This window comes from Monodelphis domestica, chromosome 3 (genome assembly GCF_027887165.1).
Source record: "Monodelphis domestica isolate mMonDom1 chromosome 3, mMonDom1.pri, whole genome shotgun sequence".
Taxonomy (NCBI): Eukaryota; Metazoa; Chordata; class Mammalia; order Didelphimorphia; family Didelphidae; genus Monodelphis; species Monodelphis domestica.
The window spans coordinates 36,150,600-36,172,463 of record NC_077229.1 but is presented as its reverse complement, the minus strand read 5'-3'; positions in this window follow the sequence as shown (position 1 = coordinate 36,172,463).

The following is a 21,864-nucleotide window of genomic DNA, read 5'->3' as shown; positions in this document are numbered from 1 at the left end:
GCTCATTTGACAGATGAGGAAACTGAGGCAAACAGCATAAATGACTTGTCCACTTGGGTTTTCCTTGGTGAAGAAATTTCCTTCTTAATTCATTTGACAGATGAGGAAACTGAGGCAAACAGGGTTAAGTGACTTGTCCATTTGGGGTTCCCTTGGTGAAGAAATTGGAGTGGTTTGCCATTTCCTTCTCAGCTCATTTGACAGATGAGGAAACTGAGGCAAACAGCATAAATGACTTGTCCACTTGGGTTTTCCTTGGTGAAGAAATTTCCTTCTTAATTCATTTGACAGATGAGGAAACTGAGGCAAACAGGGTTAAGTGACTTGTCCATTTGGGGTTCCCTTGGTGAAGAAATTGGAGTGGTTTGCCATTTCCTTCTCAGCTCATTTGACAGATGAGGAAACTGAGGCAAACAACATTAAGTGACTTGTCCATTTGGGGTTCCCTTGGTGAAGAAACTGGAGTGGTTTGCCATTTCCTTCTCAGCTCATTTGACAGATGTAGAAACTGAGGAAATCAGGGTGGAGTGACATGCCTAGGGTCACACAACTAGTAGGTACCTGAGATCTTTCTGATTTCAGGCCAGGTACTCTATCCACTGTGCCACCTAGCTACCCCATATCAAAGAAATTAGCTCATGGTTGTCAGGATTGTTTTCATAAATGATCAAGAGAGAATCTCAGTCCTTTTCGGAGCGGTGAGAAAACTGGAAGAAAGTGGGTGCCCATCATTTTGAGAATGACCAAAAAAGTTGTTTATGAATACAATTGATGTTCCCTAAGAAAAAAAATGTATTGGTGCCATGATTAGAATGGGGACTTAAGAGTGAGGAGGACCTGAGTTCAAATGCTACTTCAGCTATTTACTAGCAATGTGTTGTTATTCAGTCCTGTCTGACTCTTCATGGTCCTGTGGACCATAGCTATCCATAAGACTTTCTTGGCAAAGACTGGGTAGTGCTTTGTCATTTCTTTCTCCAGTGGATCCTTTTGTCAGGAGATCAGAGGTTAAGAGACTTGCCCATGGTCACAAAGCTAGGCAATGTCGGTGGCTGGATTTGAACTCACATCTTCCTAACTCTGGGCCCAGAGCTCTTAATCCCTGAGCCACAGCTGCTCACAATGTGACCCTGGTCCAGATTGGTTTCCTCCCAGGCCAATCAGAAGGAAAACATACCTAGGTTTAAAAAACCTGCCAACTCTAACTCAGGATCTTTGATCATTGAGAGAGTTCACTGGCCCAATTTATTGGTAACTAATAAATTGATCATGCTCAGAACCTTTTCTCTCAGTTTACTTTAAATTTATTTTCTTTTTTTAACCTTTACTTTCTGTTTTAGATTCGATACTAAGTATTAGTTCCAAGGCAGAAGAGTGCAAAAAGGCTGGGCAATTGGGGTTAAGTGACTTGCCCAAAGTCACACAGCTTAGCATGCCACATTCCCTCCTGTCCCTCCCCACCCACTGAGAAAGCAAACAATCCAAATTCAAGTATATGTGTAAAATCATGCAAAACACATTTCAAGATTAGCCATATTGCAAAAAATAAAAGGAAAGAAAAGAAAATTATACTTCTATTTGTACTCTCTGGAGGTGCAACTTATAAGTCACTTAATCTTTCTGAGCCTCAATTTTCTCATCTGAAAAATGGGGATAATAATAGCACCCATAGCCCAGGGCTATTGTGAGGATCAAATGAGATAGTATTTGTACCATGCTTTTTAAACCTTAGGGTGCTTTACATATAATCATTATATAAGAGGAAATCAGAGCCACAAGAGCAGATCTGTGTGAATGGATGCCAACCAGCAGGATGAGATGCACTGAGACCAAAATGAAACAGATGAAACAAGACTCGGAGGCAGCTGATTTCCCTTTCAGTGTAATGGCCAATCGTAGTCAAGGAGAACAGGAGATGAAAGATAATTCCCTCTCCTTGATGGAGAGACTGGGGACTAGAGGAATAGAATGTCATCTACGGGGTCAGATATAATCAGCTCGGTTTTGTTTAATTGCTTTTCTTTGTTACCAGGGAACATTTCAGTGGGAAGAGCGAAGGCATATTGGGAAATGAAGATGGCATCAATACTTAAAAAACAGTTGGGGTTACTTTGCTCTTCAGTTAGATTGAAGTAGAGAAAAGGAATGGACCTGTGATTTCATTGGTCTAGGGCAGTACTCTGTACGTGCCTTAATTTACCCACATGCTTACATATTGGCTCTCCGGTTATGAATTTCTTGAGGGCATGGCCCGCATTTTTGCCTTTATTTCCACCCCATGATTAGCATTCATTAAACAATAAGCAGCTAACATTTATGCAATGCTTTAAGGTTTATATATTATCTCATTTGAAAAAAAATACCAGGAGGTAGACTCTATGATTAGCTTCATTTTAGAGATGAAGAAACTGAGGCTGAGAAGAAAAAATGACTTGTGCAGGGTCACATAGCTACTACGAAACTCCATTGGGTTCATCTTGGGTCTTACTCTCTCATCAAAGTACAATTAATAATGGTCATCCTGTAGTGCAGTTGTATACCAAACTCTTGTATTTTCTAATTATTCTTATTCATTAGAGTCCTTATACTGCCTGTGTGACCCTAGGTAAGTCATTTACCCTCTGAGAGCATCAGGCATTCCTCTAAGACTATAAGTGGCAGAAAAGTATCCACAGAGGAAGTTTATCACTGAGAGCCCCCTAGATCAATGAAATCAGAGATCCCTTCCTTTTCTCTACTTCAATTTAATTGAAGAGAAATTTAGAGTGTAGACTTATTACTTCATTTTGTTCAATTGTTTCAGTAATGTCTGATTCTTTGTGACCCTGTTTGAGGTTGATTTGGCCAAGATACTGGAGTGGCTTGCCATCTCCTTCTCCAGCTCATTTTACAGATGAGGAAACTGAGGCAAGCAAGATCAAGTGACTTGTCCATGATCACAGCTAATAGGTGTCTGAGGTCAGATTTGAATTTAGGAAGATTATTAGTCCTCCTGATCCTTGGCCTGGTGCTTTGTCCACTGGACCACCTAGCTGCATTTTAGTTTATTAGTAATAATAATAATAAATATATATAATCAAGTAATAACTTGTTACTGTATAAAATAAAATTAAAAGAATAGTAGAAAGGATATTCAAAACCAGGAAATCTAGTTCTCATGTCAGACAATAAACATTAATAAAGCACTGATTAGGGAGGCAGCTGGGTAGCTCAATGGATTAAGAATCAGATCTAGAGATGGGAGGTCCTAGGTTCAAATCTGGCCCCAGACACTTCCCAGCTGTGTGACCTTGGGCAAGTCACTTAACTCCCATTGCCTAGCCCTTACCTCTCTTCTGCCTTAGAACCAATGCATAGTATTGATTCCAAGACAGAAGGTGAGGGTTTTTTAAAAATAAAGCACCAATTAGGTGCAATCATCTCAACTTTGCCAGTTTACTCTGTGATGTCAGGTCACTTACCCTGTTTGGGCCTCACTCAGTCATCTGAGTGTTTGCATGGTAGCTCACACATAGCAATAGTACTTAGCAGTTTTAAATTTGCAAAGCACTTTATAAATGTTCTCTCATGCTATCCTTACAATAGTTCTGGAAAACAGGGGCTATTATTATGCCTATTTGACAGATGAGGAAACTGAGGCAGACATGGGGTAATATGACTTTCCCAGGTTCACTAACTAGTAAGTGTCTGGGACCAAATTTCAACTTGGGTATATGAAGCTGTGGATAAAGCACTGGTCCCAGAGTTAGGAAGACTCATCTTCCTCAGTTTAAATATGGCCCCAGACATAGCTTGGTGACCCTGGGCAAGTCAATTAACTTTGTTGATCTCAGTTTCTTCATCTGTAAAATGAACTGGAGAAGGGAATGGCAAACCTGTATCTCTGTCAAGTAAACCCCAAATGTGGTAACAAAAAATCAAGACTCTACAACAGATACACAACAACAATAACTTCCTTACTCTTGGTCTAAGCCTTTGTTCCCTGTAATTAACCCATCTACCTCTGTAAGCCAGATAGTGTAGGACAGTTATGGCAAACCTTTTAGAGACTGTGTGTCATGTCCTCCCACCCAGACTGGGTGCCATGCCCCACCCCTTTATCCCAGACAGGGGAGGGATGAAGGGAGAGAAGTGGCCTGAGTGCTCTGCTCAGGGTAGTAAGTGCTTCCATTGGGCTGTTGGGCAGAGGGGCAGGGAGGCATGGTGGAGAAGGGAAAAGGAGCAGCTCCACCCAAGTCCTTCTGCCTTTTTGCAACTTACTTTGGTGGGAGATGGCGTGTGTGCCAACATAGAGGTCTCTGCCTCTCTGGGTCATCTTTGTGTGTCATCTTTGGCATTTGTGCCATTGCATAGGTTCACCACCACAGGTATAAGAGATAAAAGCTTTGGACTTGGAAGTCAGGAAATCCTGAGTTCATATCTAGCCTGAGGCAAGACATTTGACCTCTTTCTGCCTCTGTTTCCTCATTTGTAAAATGGGGACAATAATAATGATAACACATACTTCCCATACTTATTAGGAGGATAAAGTGCTTTACAAACCTTAATATTCTATATAGCTGCTAGCTATTATTAAGCACTTAATGAAAGCTTATTGAATTAATATGACGTGTAATACCTACCGAACACAATAAAAAGCCCTGTTGCCACATTTTAGCACTTTCCTCTGATTTCTTAATAACTGATTTTCAGAGATTACTTTCAAATTTACAAAATGTTTCTATTACCTGAACTCATTTGAGTCTTACAATCACCCTATGGCGTAAGGGCTTTATGACTGTTGTTGAGTCCACTTCTCTCTTTGGATTTTCTTGGCAAAGATTCTAACATAATTTGCCATTTCTTTCTCCAGCTCATTTTACAGATGAGGAAACTGAGGCAAAAAGGTTATGTGACTTGTCCAGTGTCACATAGATACTAAGTGTCTAAGACTGGATTTAAACTCAGATCTTTTTGACTCCAGGCTTGGTATTGTAAAAAGGGAATTCTTCATTCCCTTTGCCTAGTCTGAGTTGACATTTGTGAAAGGGAATTCTTTATTCCCTTTGCCTATTTTGAGTTAACACACCTTTTGATTGAATCAACACAAGCTTGAACTAGGTGGAGGAGCTTGAAAACCACTTAGTGAATTCACACCCTACCTAGTGCTAGGTGAGAAGTCAGCAAGATAAACTCAATCAGAAACTTAAGAATTCACAAGAGGGGGCAGCTGGGTAGCTCAGTGGATTGAGAGTCAGACCTAGAGATGGGAGGTCCTAGGTTCAAATCTGGCCTCAGACACTTCTCAGCCGTGTGACCCTGGGCAAGTCACTTGACCCCCATTGCCTAGCCCTTACCACTCTTCTGCCTTGGAGCCAATACACAGTATTGACTCCAAGACAGAAGGTAAGGGTTTAAAAAAAAAAAAGAATTCACAAGAAAGTTCATGCCCTCAGAAACTCAATCACTCAGTAACTTGTAAGAGTTCACACCCTCAGAAACGTGAACCCCCTGGACAGTGCTAGACAATTTGGAAGCTGTGATTGGTCCCTGTGAAGAGGAGATGAGACAAGAAGCCATTATAAAAAGGCCCTGAATATCTGAAGCTAGGGGAAAGTGCACTCCAAGAAGGAAGTCGGCTTCAAGAAGAAGATTGACTCAAAGAACAAAAGTTGGCCTCAGGAGTCATCTTGAGCTCAAGTCATTGTCTTGACCTGCCTCTTGAGGGAACTTGGGTGAGTGGATAGCTGGTTTTCCCTTCCTGTCTTCTGGAGAGAGTTTAATTCTGGTTGAAGGTTAACAAGTCCTTGGTGAGCCAATCAATGGAACAATATTTAGTTAGATAGGTTAATGTCTTCTCTACCCTTTTGTATTTCTCTACTTTCACTCTTTCCACCTCTTTCATAAATAAAAGATTTATAATTTTCATATATTTAGCCAAAGTATTAATTTTAACACAGTATTCTATCCATTGTTCCAATATGGTCAGGACTGCCAGTATTATAATATTGTCCCCATTTTGCAGATGATGCCAGTGATACTCAGAGGATAAGTACTTACTAGTTCACAGTCACCCAATACATGGCAGAGGTGGGGCTTCCTGATTATCTACAGCATTCTCCTATGCCCCCTGCTTCACATTCTGGTAGACAAGGGGTAGAAAGGAGAACGCAGACATTGGACTGCTGACAGGTGGCTTTCCTTCAGGCCACCTTTCTGGCATTTTCTCGAGCTCGGGTACATCTAATCCAAGCTCCAGGGTTTGTAGCTAATACCAAGATGCTGACCACCCTAGAGTTAAGACCAGTTCCCTCCCAACTGACTGATTTAGAAGCTCAGTCCAAACTTGAGGTTCTGGAGAATGTATTTTTTTTTTGATCCCCCCCTTCAGTGGTCTCTCCTTCCTTCCCTTCCCAAGTTGGCAGTCAGTGCTGCTATTCATTGTTAAAATTAGAGACCGCCTTGCAGACCTTTAACCAAATGGGCTGCCGTTGGGAAGGGAACAATCAATGAGATTCACATTTTCGACCACAAGCCAACCAGCAAAGAATTTCCTCTGATGCCTTCAAGATTTCGGCTTTGCTGCTTCCTCTGTCCTTCTCTGCATCTCTCCCTTGGCCTCCCTTCAAACTGTCTCTGGTAAAAAGGAAAAAGGGAGGGAAGAGACCAATTCCCATAATTATTTCTAATAGATGGGCTTTGAATGCTGATCTGTTCCATACTCCCCACATGGAGTTTGTTGTGAAGGCTTCCTTTTAATTACTGCTATGAATCCTCAGACGTGAGTGGTATTTACTGGATTACCTAGCCCAGAATGACTGTTTTCCAGGAGGAAAGAGGCTTTCTTGCCTAATGCTTGTGCCCTCAAATCATCCTTCTTCATTCGAATCAACACAGCTTTAGAAAGAGGCAAAGTTCAGAACTCTGGGAAAGTCCTTGGGGATATAACAACAAAAATGGAAACAGATTCTTCCCTTAAAGAGTTGATCTTCTGCTGGGAAGGATACGATACATATGTGAGTAAGTAGCTACAAAGTGTATATAAAATTATACAAGGTAACATTACAAGGAGGAGTGGGTAGATAGTGCCATGGATAGAGTGCTGAGGCTTGAAGTCAAGAGGACTCTTCCTGATTTCAAATCCAACCTCAGACACTCACTAGCTGAGTAACCTTGGGCAAGTCACTTCCCCTTTTTTGCCTCCATTTCTTCATCTGCAAAAGGAACTGAAGGAGATGGCAAACCATTGTTATATCTTTGCCAAGAAAACTCCAAATGGGTCAAGAAAAGTCAGATAGAGCCAAAACAACTGACAAAAACAATCTAATCAATGGAGCATTTAATTACAGAACATATACTAGGAGTGGATAGAGAGTTAGTCAGCTCTGGAGTCAAGAAGCCAGTTTTCAAGTCCTGCCTCTGACTGTGTGACCCTGAGCAAGTCACTTAAATTCTAAGGGAAGCTAGGTGGTTCAGTGGATAAAGAGCCAGGCTTGGAGTCAAGAAGATGAGTCTTCATGAGTTCAAAACCCTTCCAGCTGTGTGACCCTGGGCAAGTTTATGTGATCCCAGTTGCTTAGCCCTTATTGCTCTTCATATCCAAGGCAGAAGGTAAGGGTTTTTTTTGTTTTTAATAGATAAATCTAAGCTCTAAGACAACACGTTGCAGAAGAATAGCTGATCTGCATTGGTAAAGAGTGGGACTTTCTCTCTGGGACTTTCCTTCACCACCACGCATCCTTTTGAGACATGTGAGGTGACTCAGGGGACAGAGTACTTGCCCTGGAGTCAGGAAAATTCCTTTTCTTAAGTTCAAATCTGGCCTCAGACACTTACTAGCTATGGGACCCTAGGCAAGTCACTTAACCTTACTTGCCTCAGTTTCCTCATCTGTAAATGGATTGGAGAAGGAAACGGGAAACCATTCCCAGAATCTTTACCAAGAAAACTCTAAATGGGCCAAACATGACTAAAAATGACTACACAACAACACTTTCCATCTAGAACTGACCCAATTGGGTCGTGTTGGCCATGATTGAAAAATGGCTGGCAAATTGAGAAGGAAGAGAAGATGCAGTGGGGACACAAAGAAAGGCCTCCTGTAGGAGATGGCGTTGGGGCCAGACAGATCACCTAGTTCAACCCCCTCATTGGACAGATGGGAAGAATGAAGAATGAAGAACAAGAGAAGGGAAGTGACCAGCCCAAGGCTGCACAAGTACTTCATAGCATATTTCAGCTGGGAAGCCTAGTTCTTTTGCTCTAAATCCAGTGTGTCCCTCGGTGATCAGAAAAAACAGTCATCTGCAGGAATTCTGAGCTACTGTTCCAATGAGGCATCTGGAGGGGCAGATGAAAAAGTAAGGGGAAAATGTTTTTTCTCTCTTTTCCATCCTGGTCCTTATCTGCCTGAGCTCTCTAGAAGCGCCAATGCCCATTCACAAGAATAATTGAATAGACAATGTCTCAACAGTTCAGTTGAGTTATTAACTGGGGAACATCTCCCCAATGCCCAGATCATATGAGGGCATTTGAGGCTGGGGCATCTAGGTATCACAGTGGTTAGAGCACCATGCCTGGAGTCAGGGGGACCCAGGCTCAATTCTGACTTCAGATACTTCCTGGCTGTGTGACCCTGGGCAAGTCACTTAAACCCATTTGCCTAGCCTTTAGCCTTCTGCCTTAAAGTTGATACTAAGAGAGAAAGTGAGGGTTAAAAGAAAAAAAATGTAACCTTAGAAATTAAAAATATCCTCAAACAGAATCCCTACCCTCATAAAGTGACGGTCTAGTTAAAAGAGACAATAACTGATATCTCAGTGTAGGTAGCCTGAGGTGGCAGATGGAATTCTGAACTTAGAACTTAGAACCAGGACGGCTTCCTTACACAAAGAACACTAGATATAGAGACAGAGAACTGGAGATCAAATTCCACCCCTATACACCTACTGAATGATCTTGGGTAGGTCACTCTCCTTCATGGACTTCATTTTGCTTATCAGTGAAATGAAGAGATTAGAGTTAATGACCTCAAAGGCCCCTTCTAGGTCTAAATCGATGATCTCTCTTTTTTTTTTTTAAACCCTTACCTTAATGTCTTGAAGTCAATCCTGTGTATTGGCTCCAAGGCAGAAGAGTGGTAAGGGCTAGGCAATGGGGGTAAAGTGACTTACCCAGGGTCACACAGCTGGGAACTGTCTGAGGACAGATTTGAACCTGGGACCTCCCGTCTCTAGGTCTGGCTCTCAATCCACTGAGATACCCAGCTGCCCCCTCGATGATCTCTTAACTTCCCTGGGCCTCAGGTTCCTCATCTATAAAATGAGGAGGTGGCACCAGATGGCCTCTGAGGTCTCTGCCAGATCTAGGTTCAGAGAGTCTTGTAGCACTCTGGAGGCAGGTCTCTTCCAGATATAACGTTATTTTACCTCTCCTCTCTTGGAGCCTCAGTGGGGCTCTCTAGAAAATGGGTATCATAATAGTCCCATCCAATAGGATTGTTGGGAGGCTTGAAGGAAATCATGATGTCTATACAATGCCTTGCAATCTTTAAAAGGCTCGAGAAAGGGGGCAGCTGGGTTGCTCAGTGGATTGAGAGTCAGGTCCAGAGATGGGAGGTCCTGGGTTCAAATTTGGACTCAGATACTTCCCAGCTGTGTGACCCTGAGCAAGTCACTTAACCCCCATTGCCTAGCCCTTACCATTCTTCTGCCTTGGAACCAATACACAGTACTGATTCCAAGACGGAAGGTGAGGGTTTTTTATAAAAAAAAAAAAGGCTAGAGAACTATCAGTTATTCTCACTATTGGCTTAAGTGGGAAGCCCCATAGAAATTAGATAGTACTAGATGACTGGAAAACAAACAGACAAACCCTCACCTTCCAACTTAGAATTGATATTTTGTATTGGTTCTAAGGCAGAAAAGCCATAAGGGCTAGGCAATGGGGGATAAGTGACTTACCCAGGATCCTACAGCTAGGAAGTGATTGAGGTCAGATTTGAACTCAGGACTTGCTGTCTCTAGGCCTGGCTCTTCATCTACAGAGTCACCTATCTGCCTCCATGGATCATTTTTGAGAAGGAGAGGCATTCTAACCAAATAGAAACTTGTCTTCATTTAAGTGAAACGATGGCAAATTTGCTTACCTCACTAATATCGCCGTCCCCCTTCTGATTCTAGCACATTCTCTCCTAAGAAGCTCCTGAACCATTCTCCTGATTTCTGGAGGAAGTCATGGAAAGCCCCTGCCTGTCCCCTGACTGTTTGCTGGCTCTAAACATGCCTACGTTCCCTGCCACGGAATGTCATCTTCTGCTCTCGGTCTTCATTTCTCTGTGACTTGTGTTATTGTTTGTCCAATATATTATGACATTCTGTTTATGTCTAACTGTTCTGGGACACATGGTGGGGATTCCCATCCCTGCAGGGATTTCCCAGATAAATCACAGGCAAGGTGGAAAGCTGGAGAGCATTCCAACCCCTCTGACTGGATGGATGATAAAGGTTTTTTAAAAATAATAATAGGGGGCAGCTGGGTAGCTCAGTGGATGGAAAGCCAGGACTAGAGACGGGAGGTCCTGGGTTCAAATCTGGTCTCAGACACTTCCCAGCTGTGTGACCCTGGGCAAGTCACTTGACCCCCATTGCCTAGCCCTTACCACTCTTCTGCCTTGGAGCCAATACACAGTATTGACTCCAAGATGGAAGGTAAGGGTTTAAAATAATAATAATAATAATAATAAATAGACTTGTTCAGCTTGGCCTCAGAAAGCAGGGTTTGAAGCAACAATAAGATAACTTTTTAAATTAGTTAATATAAAATCCCTTAATTTGTTTGTAAGAAAAATCTTTCTAATAATTAGAACTATATGAAAATGGAACAAGTTGACTGGGCTGGGGGTGGGAGGGAGTAGTGAGATTCCCCTTCTCTGATGATGGTCAAGCAAGACTTAGGTACCATTTCTCAGGCAGATTGTGGAGCGATACTCTCTTTTAGGAATGAGTCAGACTAGAAGGTCACTGAGGCTGTGTCCAGCCCTAAGATTCTATGATTTGGGGTTTGGAGTTGAGAGAAAGTTGGGCAGAGATACAGTTATAGCCACAAAACAATAGATTTTGATGTAGAAGATACTAGAAACTGAGACACAATCATTTTATAGATGAGAAAACTCAATAGTATAGTAAATAGAGCATAGGAATTGGAGTCATGAAGGTTTGAGTTGAATTCTGTTAGACATTTACTGTATGATCCTGAGCAAGTCCCTTTACATCAATTTCCTTGCCTATAAAATGAAGGTGTTGGACTCGATGCCCTCTAATATACCTTCCCACTCTAAAACTATTATCGTGTGGTCTTAAGAAAGCATGGCTCACTTTTTACTTTTAAACATTATTTCATTTGGTCATTTTCAAACATTATTCATTGGAAACAAATAAAAATAAAAATAAAAAATGAGGTCCAAATTCTTTCCCTCTCAAAAGAAAAGAAAAAGAAAAAGAAAAGAAAGTATGGATCAGAGAATGATATAACCTGCCCAAAGTCACACAGATAGTATAGAACAATGTCAGCATTCAAACCTAAATCTTCTTTTCTGTAGTGAAACAGTATCGTGCATGGAGAAGAGTGACGTATTTGGAGTCAGGTTCAGATCTCTTTAGGAAGGAAAATCCAGCCTTTTGTTAAATATTTGCTTTAGAGTGTTTGGGAAGAAATCATTTTTGCATAACTGAGACCCGATTGTAACACTTTGTTCTATTATATAGACAGACGTATAGTGGAGATCAAGTGGGATCTCATTTTCTTACCTAATTTTTCCCTGAGATAACTCCTATGCCCTGCTAAGTTCTCTCATTTCATGAAGATTTGATTCCATCTAGGGAACTCCAAAGTCATTCCTCTCTCTATAATTTCATCTCCTCGATGAATAATTTCATCTCCTTGACTCACAGTGATACACACACAATTGGGGGCAGAGGGCTGTTTCTCAACCCTAAACAAACACCACTATGACCCCATCCACCCTCAGTGACTGGAGTTGAGGCTGAATACCATCCAAAATGTATACAACAAGAATAGACTGCGGACTCTATCTAACTAGGTTGAGACTAGTATACTAGCATAGTGGAAAACTTGGGGATCCCTGCCACACCTCACAAATCCATGATCTGACTGGCTTTTATTACTAATCACCAGACACCTATATACATAGGATTATTCTACTGGCTAGCAATAAAACTCTAAGAAATTCTCAATTATAACCTGCAAGTCTAGCCTGGGCAGGGATGTGTTGGTAAATGTTTGATACTCCTCCCTAAAAAATTTCATACTTTTTATTTAGTCTGTATTAATACCTTTTCCAGAATTTTCTGAAGTCTAGAAATCAACAAAACAACAAATCAATAGTTTGCTCATTCCCACGGCCTAAATACTCACCCTGAAAATTTAACAATTGACTCTTAAAAGTCAGTTCAAGGTGCACACCCTTTGGCTGGAGATCTCCAAATGGAATAATTATTAAAATGACAAGAGACCCAAAACATCCAATGAAGTAACTAGCTAAGATACTCCTTAATGTTACCTGTGCACTCAATCCTACTCTTTAAGACTCAGTTTCCCTACCTGTGAAATTATGGGAATATATCAGATCATCTGTAAGGTCTTTTCCTACTCTAAACTCTGTAATACAAGTATTGTGGGGGATATAGAAAATGATCCTGAATTTGTAGATGGGGAGAAAGGCCTGGGTTTGAATTCTGTTAATACCTGAATAACCCTGGACAAATTACAACTATCCCTTCTACATCGTGACTTTCCCCACCATGATTTTGATACATAAAGGCTGGGTAGGCATAAGAAATTAAATGGGAATTCTGGGAGAGTTGTGCAGAAACCACAAATAATATGTGAAGGCCAGCAGAAAACACAGAAAGAAGTTTGGAAACTAAGAAAATGCATAAAATAGCCTATGACCAAATTCTTAACCCAAATTGTACAACAAGGCGCTATAAACAGTCCATAAAAGAAAAAAAAATGTAGACATATTCTTTAGTATGAAAGGAGGGCCAAAATCTTTTATGCAGATCACAGAGGTGCCTCATCCCTAAACTCCCACAATGTGGAAGGGTTACTTGCATTTAGCCTTCTTTGGGCTTCAGTTTTCTCATCTGTAAAATAAAAGTGTAAAACTGAATGACCTCTGAGGTCCCTCCCATCTCATATATTACACGTTCTAGGTCCCTACAAATTTTGACGTTCCCTGTTCTAAGCCCCCTCCCAGCTTGGACATTCCCTGTTCTAAGCCCCCTCCAGCCCTGATATCCTCTGTTCTAAGCTCCCTCCAGTTCTGTCATTCCCTGTTCTAAGTCCCCTCCCAGCCTGGACATTCCCTGTTATAAGCCCTCTCCGCCCTGATATCCTCTGTTCTAAGCTTCCTCCAGTTCTGTCATTCCCTGTTCTAAGCCCCCTCCCAGCCCTGATATCCTCTGTTCTAAGTTTCCTCCAGTCCTGACATTCTCCATTCTAAGCCCCCTCCCAGCTTGAACATTCCCTGTTCTAAGCCCCCTCCAGCCCTGATATCCTCTGTTCTAAGCTCCCTCCAGTTCTGTCATTCCCTGTTCTAAGTCCCCTCCCAGCCCTGACATTCCCTGTTCTAAGCCCCCTCCAAGCCCTGACATTCCATATTCTAAGGCTTCTCCCTGCTCTGACATGTCCTGTTCTAAGGTCACTTTAGAACCGATTACCTCTGATATTCTATGTTCCAAGATACCTTCTAGTTCTCAGTTCCATGACAGTTATAAATTCATATGATCTCTGAATAGGAAAGGATCTCAATCCATCTAGTACAGTCAGTCCCTGAAAAAGGATGCCCCCAATGACATACAGGGGAAAGTGGTTATCTAGACTTTGCACTAGATTTGGGTTACCACGTCCCACTGTCGAATCATATTGAACTTGCAGTCCACTAAAACCCTCAGATTTTAAAAAAATCCTTACCTTCTGTCTTCAAATCAATACTAAGTATCACTTCCAAGGTAGAAGAGGGGTAAAGGCTAGGCAATTGCAGTTAAGTGACTTGCTCAGGGTCATAAGGCTAGGAAATAATTTGAACCCAGGGCCTCCCTACTCCACTGTGCTACCTGGCTCCTCCAATTGTATTCTCTTCTAAATCTGAGCATTCTACGTGTCACAGAATCATCGAATCAAAAGAATTTCAAGTAAGAAGATACCCCGAGTCCATCACATGCAACAAAGAATTCCTCCTCCCTCGTGTCCAACAAATCGTTCCTCCATCTTGTGCTTAAAGAACTCTAAAACTAAGAAATCCATTATATCTGAAGGGGACTTTTATCCTTTGGACTACCTCTCGGGGGGGGGGGGAGGTGGAGAGAGAGAGAGGGGAGGAAGAGGGAGAGAGAGAGAGAGAGAGAGAGAGAGAGAGAGAGAGAGAGAGAGAGAGAGAGAGAGAGAGTGAGAAGAGAGAGAGAAAGAAAGAGAGGGAGAGAGACAGAGACAGAGAGAGAAAGAGAGAAAAGATGCCTCTCCTTGGACCACATAACTGAAACTAAACAGGACACCCAAAGCAGACCCCAAAAATCCCAGGAAGTATCTGTCACCATACCAGAACTGTTCAGCTCTCCAGCTCTCTTCTAGCTCCAAGTTTACTAATCTATAGCTATTTGAATGGAACTTTCTATTGTGCTTATCTGTAACTATTTTCTTGTCTTTTCTTTTTTAAGTCTATACATCCCAAATTGGAGACAGACTGAGGTGACCAGCTCTCTCTCCGGGGGCATGCAGTAAAAGTTTATGTTCAAAACAATTTACTGTGACTTCTGCCTAGTTCTGAGTGCCAGAATAAGGCCTGTTTCCTTAGTGTCCCACAAGATTGATGTGAGAATAAAATGAGAGATTTCAATACTTTTTAAAAAAATCTTACCTTTTATCTTAAAATCCTTACTAAGTGTTGGTTCTGTTATAAGGATTAGTGTTTAGCAAAAGCAAGAAGCAAGAGATCCTGCAAACCAACATTCCACTCAGAATTCTCAGAAGCTGGGGAACTGAAACACTCAGGCTGTTGCTGGACAGAGTTGGTGGCCTCCTCTGGAAGAGAGAGAGGCTGCTTTTCTCTAGCAGTCAGGAAAACCCAGAGGGTTTCTGTTTGGTATTTCTGGGGTGGACCCAGAGAGGCAGTGGTTCCCTCTTCTTTGGCTTCCTTGATATTCTGCCTGTCCTTGCTGCTGTTGCTGCTGCTACAGAGATGTAGATTTCAGCAGTGCTGGTGACTTACTACTAGGAATACTGCTTGAATCAAAGAAGACTCCTTTATTGTGAGATTTTTTGGCCTTTTATTCCTGTTCCTACAAAAAATATGTTAATTTAAGAATTTAGTTTAGAATAATTATAGAAAGTATAGAGGTTTTCATGTCTGTTTGGATTAAGAATTACTTATTCCCTAATTCCCTTTTTCCCTTTACACTTTAGCTAAATAAACCTGTCATTTTTTATAGTTAGTTAGTTAGTTAGTTTTTAATCCACCTATTACAGTTCTAAGGCAGAAGAGTGGTAAGGGCTAGGGAATGGTGGTTAAGTGACTTGCCCAGGGTCACACAGCCAGGGAGTGTCTGAGGCCAGGTTTAAGTTCAATATATATATATATATAATGTATGTAATATATATGTAATATAATATATATGTAATATAATAATACATATATATATGAATATATATATATTCAATACTTTTATAGCTGTGTGATCTCACCCATATGACCGCTCATTTCTTCAGTGAAATAGATCACAGCCCATTCATAAACCCTCATCTTGTTGAACTCTTTTCCATTCTCCAAAGGACCTGTGAATTTTTTCTTGGGTATTCCCCCTCCCCAGCAATGCAAAGCCCAACTTGCTCACACTTGCCTGGGATGTGCAGCTCTCCATGGTGCCATTTGGTTAACCTTCTTCAATTGGTCCCCTCAATCTACCATGGACCATCCTCTTTATATCTCAATCTACATATCTGGTATCATCAATTGGATACCAGAGGAGTCTGTGGGCTCCCCGTTGGTTATCCTTTGGTCTTGCTAAACAGTAACAGATGTGAAAATACTTTGAAAAACATCATGCGTGGCACACATGAAAGACATTATAGTGCTACCACATCTGGAGAATTGTGCTTAGTTCTGGGAGGGAGATAGTCTAAGAAGGGAAGTGATAACCTGGAGAATGGATGCCCAGAGGAGGACCACAAGGATGGCGAATGGCCTCAAGTCTGTGTCATATGCTGATAAGTTAAAGGAATTGTGCATGTTTAACCTGGAAAGTAGAAAGCAGAGCAGGGATATAGTAGCTACCTTCAAGTATTTGAAGGGCTGTCACATGGAGGTGGGATTAGTCTTGTTCTTTTTAAGTACAGGGCAACTAAGTGGCACAGTGGATAGAGCTCTGGGCCTAGAGTCAGGAAGATGCTTCTTCCTGAGTTCAAAACTGACCTCAGACACTTACTAGCTATGAGATCCTGGGCAAGTCACTTTAACGTGTTTGCCTCAGTTTCCTTATCTGTAAAATGAGCTGGAGAAGGAAAAAGCAAACCATATGTGTGATCCTGGGCAAGTCACATCACATTATTTGCCTGTTTCCTCATCTTTCAAATGAGCTGGAGAAGGAAATGGCAAGCCACTCCAGTATCTCTGCCAAGAAAACCCCGAATGGGGTCACAAAGAGTATGACATGATTGAAAACAACTGAACAATAACAATAGGAAATAATGAGAGAGATTGGGGTAGGGGGAAGTGTATGATCATACAGTAGAGAAAGCTCTGGATACAGAGTCAGAAGATCAGGGTTCAAATGAATCCGAGCTCTGCCACTCACTGCCTGTGTGACTTGAACTCTCTAGGTCTCAGTTTCCTCATTTGTAAAATGGCAGGGCTAGACTAAATAAATGGCCAGCTCTATGTAGATTTAGTCTCCCTTCTTATCCATTTCTAAAATGGTGTCCAGTCTTAGAGGGTGGTCCTAGAAGAGGACTTGGGGAGCAAAGTTACAGAGGAAAACTAATTAGTCCCCAGACACTGCTGCCCATACTTCCCTCTGGGAATCTTTATATGTTGGCCATTTCCTTCTCATTTGGCAGATGAAGAAACTGAGGCAAACTGCATGACTCAGACTCTGTCTTTGATTGATACCCTGCCTGCAGTTCAGTCCATGGAGAGCACCAGGACCAGGGTTCCTCTCAAACACTGAGTTGTCCTTGATCCTGTCTCTCACAGCAGGCAGGATTCTAAGATACTTGGACTGTGAGAGATTATAAAATCCTAGCAGTCTGATAATGTCAAAGCCAAGAAGGAACCTAGAACAGAGCACAGAAAATGTCCAGGTGGGGAGAGGTCTAAAAGTGGAGGAGGAAAGTACTAGAAGGACCTTGAAACTATATAGAGAGTGGTAGGACAGAGAACAAAAAATGTCAGCTTAGAATATGGGATGTTCGAACACAGAACATCAGAGCTAAAAAGATCTTGGAATTGAAGAAGCTAGAAGAACAAAGGATGTTCCAAGAGAAAACCCCAAACACCAGAGCTACAAATGACTTGGAATAGCAGAAGAGAGAATATAGAATGTAGAATGTTAGAGCTAGAAGGAGCCTTCAGTGCCCTCTGGTCAAATACCATCATTTGCAAGGAAGAAACAAGAACTCATCTTTCTTACATGTTTTTAAGATCCAAAATGCTTTTCTCATGACAATAATTAGCAAGGTGACTGTGTGAACAGAGTGCTGGGCCTAGAGTTGGGAAGAAGAGTTCAGATCCAATTTCAGATGCTATCTGACCCCAGGCAAGTTATTTTATCTCTGTCTGCCTCAGTTTCCTCATCCATAAAATAGGGATAATAATAGCACCTCTCTCCTAAGAATGTTGTATGGATCAAATAAGATTATAATTTTTGGTTTATTTGCATTTTTTAAACCCTTATCTTCTGTCTTGGAATCTAAGCTATTATATATCAGTTCCAAGGCAGAAGTGTGGTAAGGGCTAGGCAATTGGGGTTAAGTGACTCTCCCAAGGTCACACAGGAAGAAATATCAGAGGCCAAATTTGAACCTAGGACTTTCCCATCTCTAGGCTTGACTCTCTAGTTACCCTAGCTGCCTTTGAGATAATAATCATAAAGTGTTTAACTCAGTGCCATATTATGAAACACAAAGCCAATGATGGGCAACTTTTTAAAGACCAAGTACCCAAACTGCAACCCTCACACCTCATGTGAACTTCCCCCTTACCCCAGACAGTGGAGGGAAGAAGCATTCCCATTGAGCTCCTGGGCAGAAAGCTGGGTGATATGAGAAATGTGCTCAGGAGCACATGGAGAGGGGAGGGGAACAGCCCCCTCCGGCACGTGTGCTATAGGTTCACCAACAAGACCCTAGGCAAATCATTTAATCATATTGGCTTCAGTTCTCTCATCTATCAAATGAGCTGGAGAAGGAAATGGCAAACCACTCCTGTATATTTACCAAGAAAACCCCAAATGGGGTCACAAAGAGTCAGACAAGACTGAAAATGACTGAACAACACCATCATATAAGTGTTAATTATTGTCATCAAATACCTGAAGGTTTACAAAGCACTTTACATATCTCATTTGACCCTCACAACAACCCTGGGAAGTAGGCACTCATTATTCCTTCTTTACAGAGGAGGAAACTGAGGCAAACAGGTGAACTGACTTGCCCAGAAGTACAGAACTAGAGTCTGAGACAGGATTTGAATTCAAGTCTTTCTGAATCCAGGTCATGCACTACCTTGTTGCCTCAACACCAAATTTAAATATAGTTCTCCATTGATTTAAACCTTATTTCAGTTCCCTTTTGGTTATAGCACCCTGCCTTTTAGGGCTAATGAGAGTGATATATCTAAAGACAGATAATGAGATGGAACTGAGGTCCTTCATACTCAGTCCATCCATTTCTCCAAAAATGAGATTAGCTGGAAACTGCCAGTGTGGATGAAAACCAGCTGGCCACAGGTGAGAGTCTACACAGCCTGCCTACCTGACTTCTCTAAGCCAACACATCCTTTTTTCTCCCTTACTTCTCTTCAAAGGAAGCTGATCCCTAGTGCACCTGCACGTAATGGTGTTTCCGCTGAGGATGGCTAGATCTCAGCAGTTCCCCCTGCTCTCCCATTTCCTGGAGCTATTAGAGAGAGGTGCCCCCCATTGCCCCCCTTCTCTGAATTAATATATATGGCGCTAATGAGGGGGAGCCGTTAGGAGAATGAAAAGAAGGCAAGATCGACTTGGCTCGCTCTTTGGCTCAGAGCCAGGTTGTGCTGGCCCAAACTTGCTCCCCATCTCCCCGCCGCCACCTTCCAGGTTAGCATGCTGCCCCCGTTATTGAGGGGAGATTAAGATGTATAGTCTGTAAATTGGCTAACCTTTTCCAGGCCACTCTAATGAGACTCCCGCCTAGAGGAGAGTTACATTTTCTTTTCCTCGATATATTTTTTCCTTAACATGACCCATATGTAAATAAATGGGTCTCTTCTAAAGAGAAAGAGAGAGAGAGAAGAAACCCAAAACCATGTAGCCTAGATTAAGGCCAAGGTTTTCCTCAACTTAAAGTCCACGGTTCAAAGACGGCATGCATTCCCGATGAAGTCAAAGGGATTGGGTTCAGCCAATTGGCAAGAGCCAGCCAGTCTCGTAACTCCGATTTAAATGTGGTGCTTTATCAACTGGGGAGCCCCCTAGTTTCCTTAGAATGACGCAAGATAAGACACCCAGATCACTCCACCACCACCACCTTCCCTACAAGAATAACCATCAATCCATCATCTTTGGGAACGAGAGGAAGTCATAAATTGTCGAGAATGTAGAATCACAAAATGGCAGAACTGGAAGGGACCTTTTGGTAGAGCATCAACTCTTTGATGCAGGGCTTTTTGTTTTTCATTTTTATCTGTAGCAGAGATCATTGGGGGAGCCCATAATCAAGTCAATGAGTCCTCTGTTTGCATCACCCCCATCTTCTTCCCCGATTCACTTGAGATTATAATACATGGACCTTTCATGGGGGCAGAGGGAGAGGTGGGAAAAGGACACCCCCCGCCAATAGCAAAACATGCCGTGCACTTCCTTCAGCGGCATAGGAGGCTTCATTTTTGTTCCTCAGTATCTGGGTTGCCTCTTGATAACTGCAACTGAGTTAGAGACAAACTTAAAAAAAAATCCTTACCTTCTGTCCTAGGATCAATACTATGTATTGGTTTCAAGGCAGAAGAGCAGTAAGGGCTAGGCAATGGGAGTTACGTGACTTGCCCAAGGTCACACAGCTGGGAAGTATCTGAGGTCAGATTTGAACTCAGGACCTCCTGTCTCTGGGTCTGTCAATCCACTGAGCCACCCAGCTAGCCACCAGACTCTTATTGAAAAATTTCCCTCTTGATGAATTAGGAGAAGTGACTCTTTCTTCTTCTATCTTTTATATCTTGGGACTCTTTTTTTCTCTTTTTTCTTTTTTGTCCTTTTATCTTGGGACTTTTTTTTTAACCCTTACCTTCTGTCCTGGAATCAATACTGTGCATTGGTTCCAAGTCAGAAGACTGGTAAGGGCTAGGCAATGGGGATCAAGTGACTTGCCCAGGGTCACACAGCTAGGAAGTATCTGAGGTCAGATTTGAATCTAGGACCTCCCATCTCTGGGCTTGGCTCTCAATCCACTGAGCTACCCAGCCTCCCCCATCTTGGAACTCTTTTAAACATTTTTTACATTTTTTCTTTGGTGGGGGACTCTTTTAAAGCTCATCTTCTCCCTTGGTCTTCTGGTTTAGCATGAAACAATTTGAGAAGATCTCTCATCCTTCATACCCCAGAAGGAGAATATGGCAAAGGGAAGCATGTATGGATCCAGGTGATGCAGAAATGAAACTGTTAGGATCTGAATACTTTTTCCTGCCTTTGTTTCTATCCCAAATGAGCACAGGTCAGTAACTAGTGATCCTGAGAGATGGACATTTCCAGGCATCACAGGTGTCTCCTGAGTTTAAGGGTTCCTGAGTTCTAGAGTTAAGTGACAGCTGGCCTAAAGGAGGACAGTTTTCTTAATGGTCTGGTTCTCAGAAAAGAGGTCTATGGCAAGAGCAGAACAATCTTGTAGCTGAAGGATTAAAGAAAACTAGGTGATATGCATGATAATACATGTATAACCCAGATCAAATTCTATACATACATAATATGTCCAATAATATATGGAAACCCAAATGGTCTCTGGGAAGGGAGAGGGAGACAATTTAGATCTTCTCATTCTGGGAAATGTATATAATTGGGAAAATAAAATATCTTTGAATAAAGAAAAAAAATCAAATCAAAATAGTGAGACTGAGAAGGTCCCTCTCTTTTCTGCTGTGACCAGTAGATGAAGAAGTCCCCTGTAGCATGGGAGTCAGGAAGTGAACCCGTGGGAGGGGGAGGACTTCCTTCCCCTGCTCCCCCTTAATTTCCCCATGGCTCTAAAAAATGAGCAGAAGGCTGCTTATTCTCATTCTGAAACATTTGTCCTCAGTTTTAGGAGCAGAAAGTCATCCCCAGCAGATCCACTGGAATCAGGTATTTGAGCCAAGATTCCAGGTAGGATGCTGAAGCCAGCTAGTCTGACAGTTATGCCCAGAAAAGCCAGGGTGCCTAGGAGTCAATATTATCCCCTCTCTCCCACTTTTGGGCCTAGAACTGAGATAGTGTTCTGTTTTAGGAACTGGGCTAAACTATAATAAACTCTTCCCCAGAGACAGAAGAGGTATGGAGGAGGGCAAATAGACCTCCCCCAAGTTGGGAGTAAGTTTTTATATTTCTGATGGTGCTTCTTAAAAGTTGGTCCAACTGCTGGTACCTA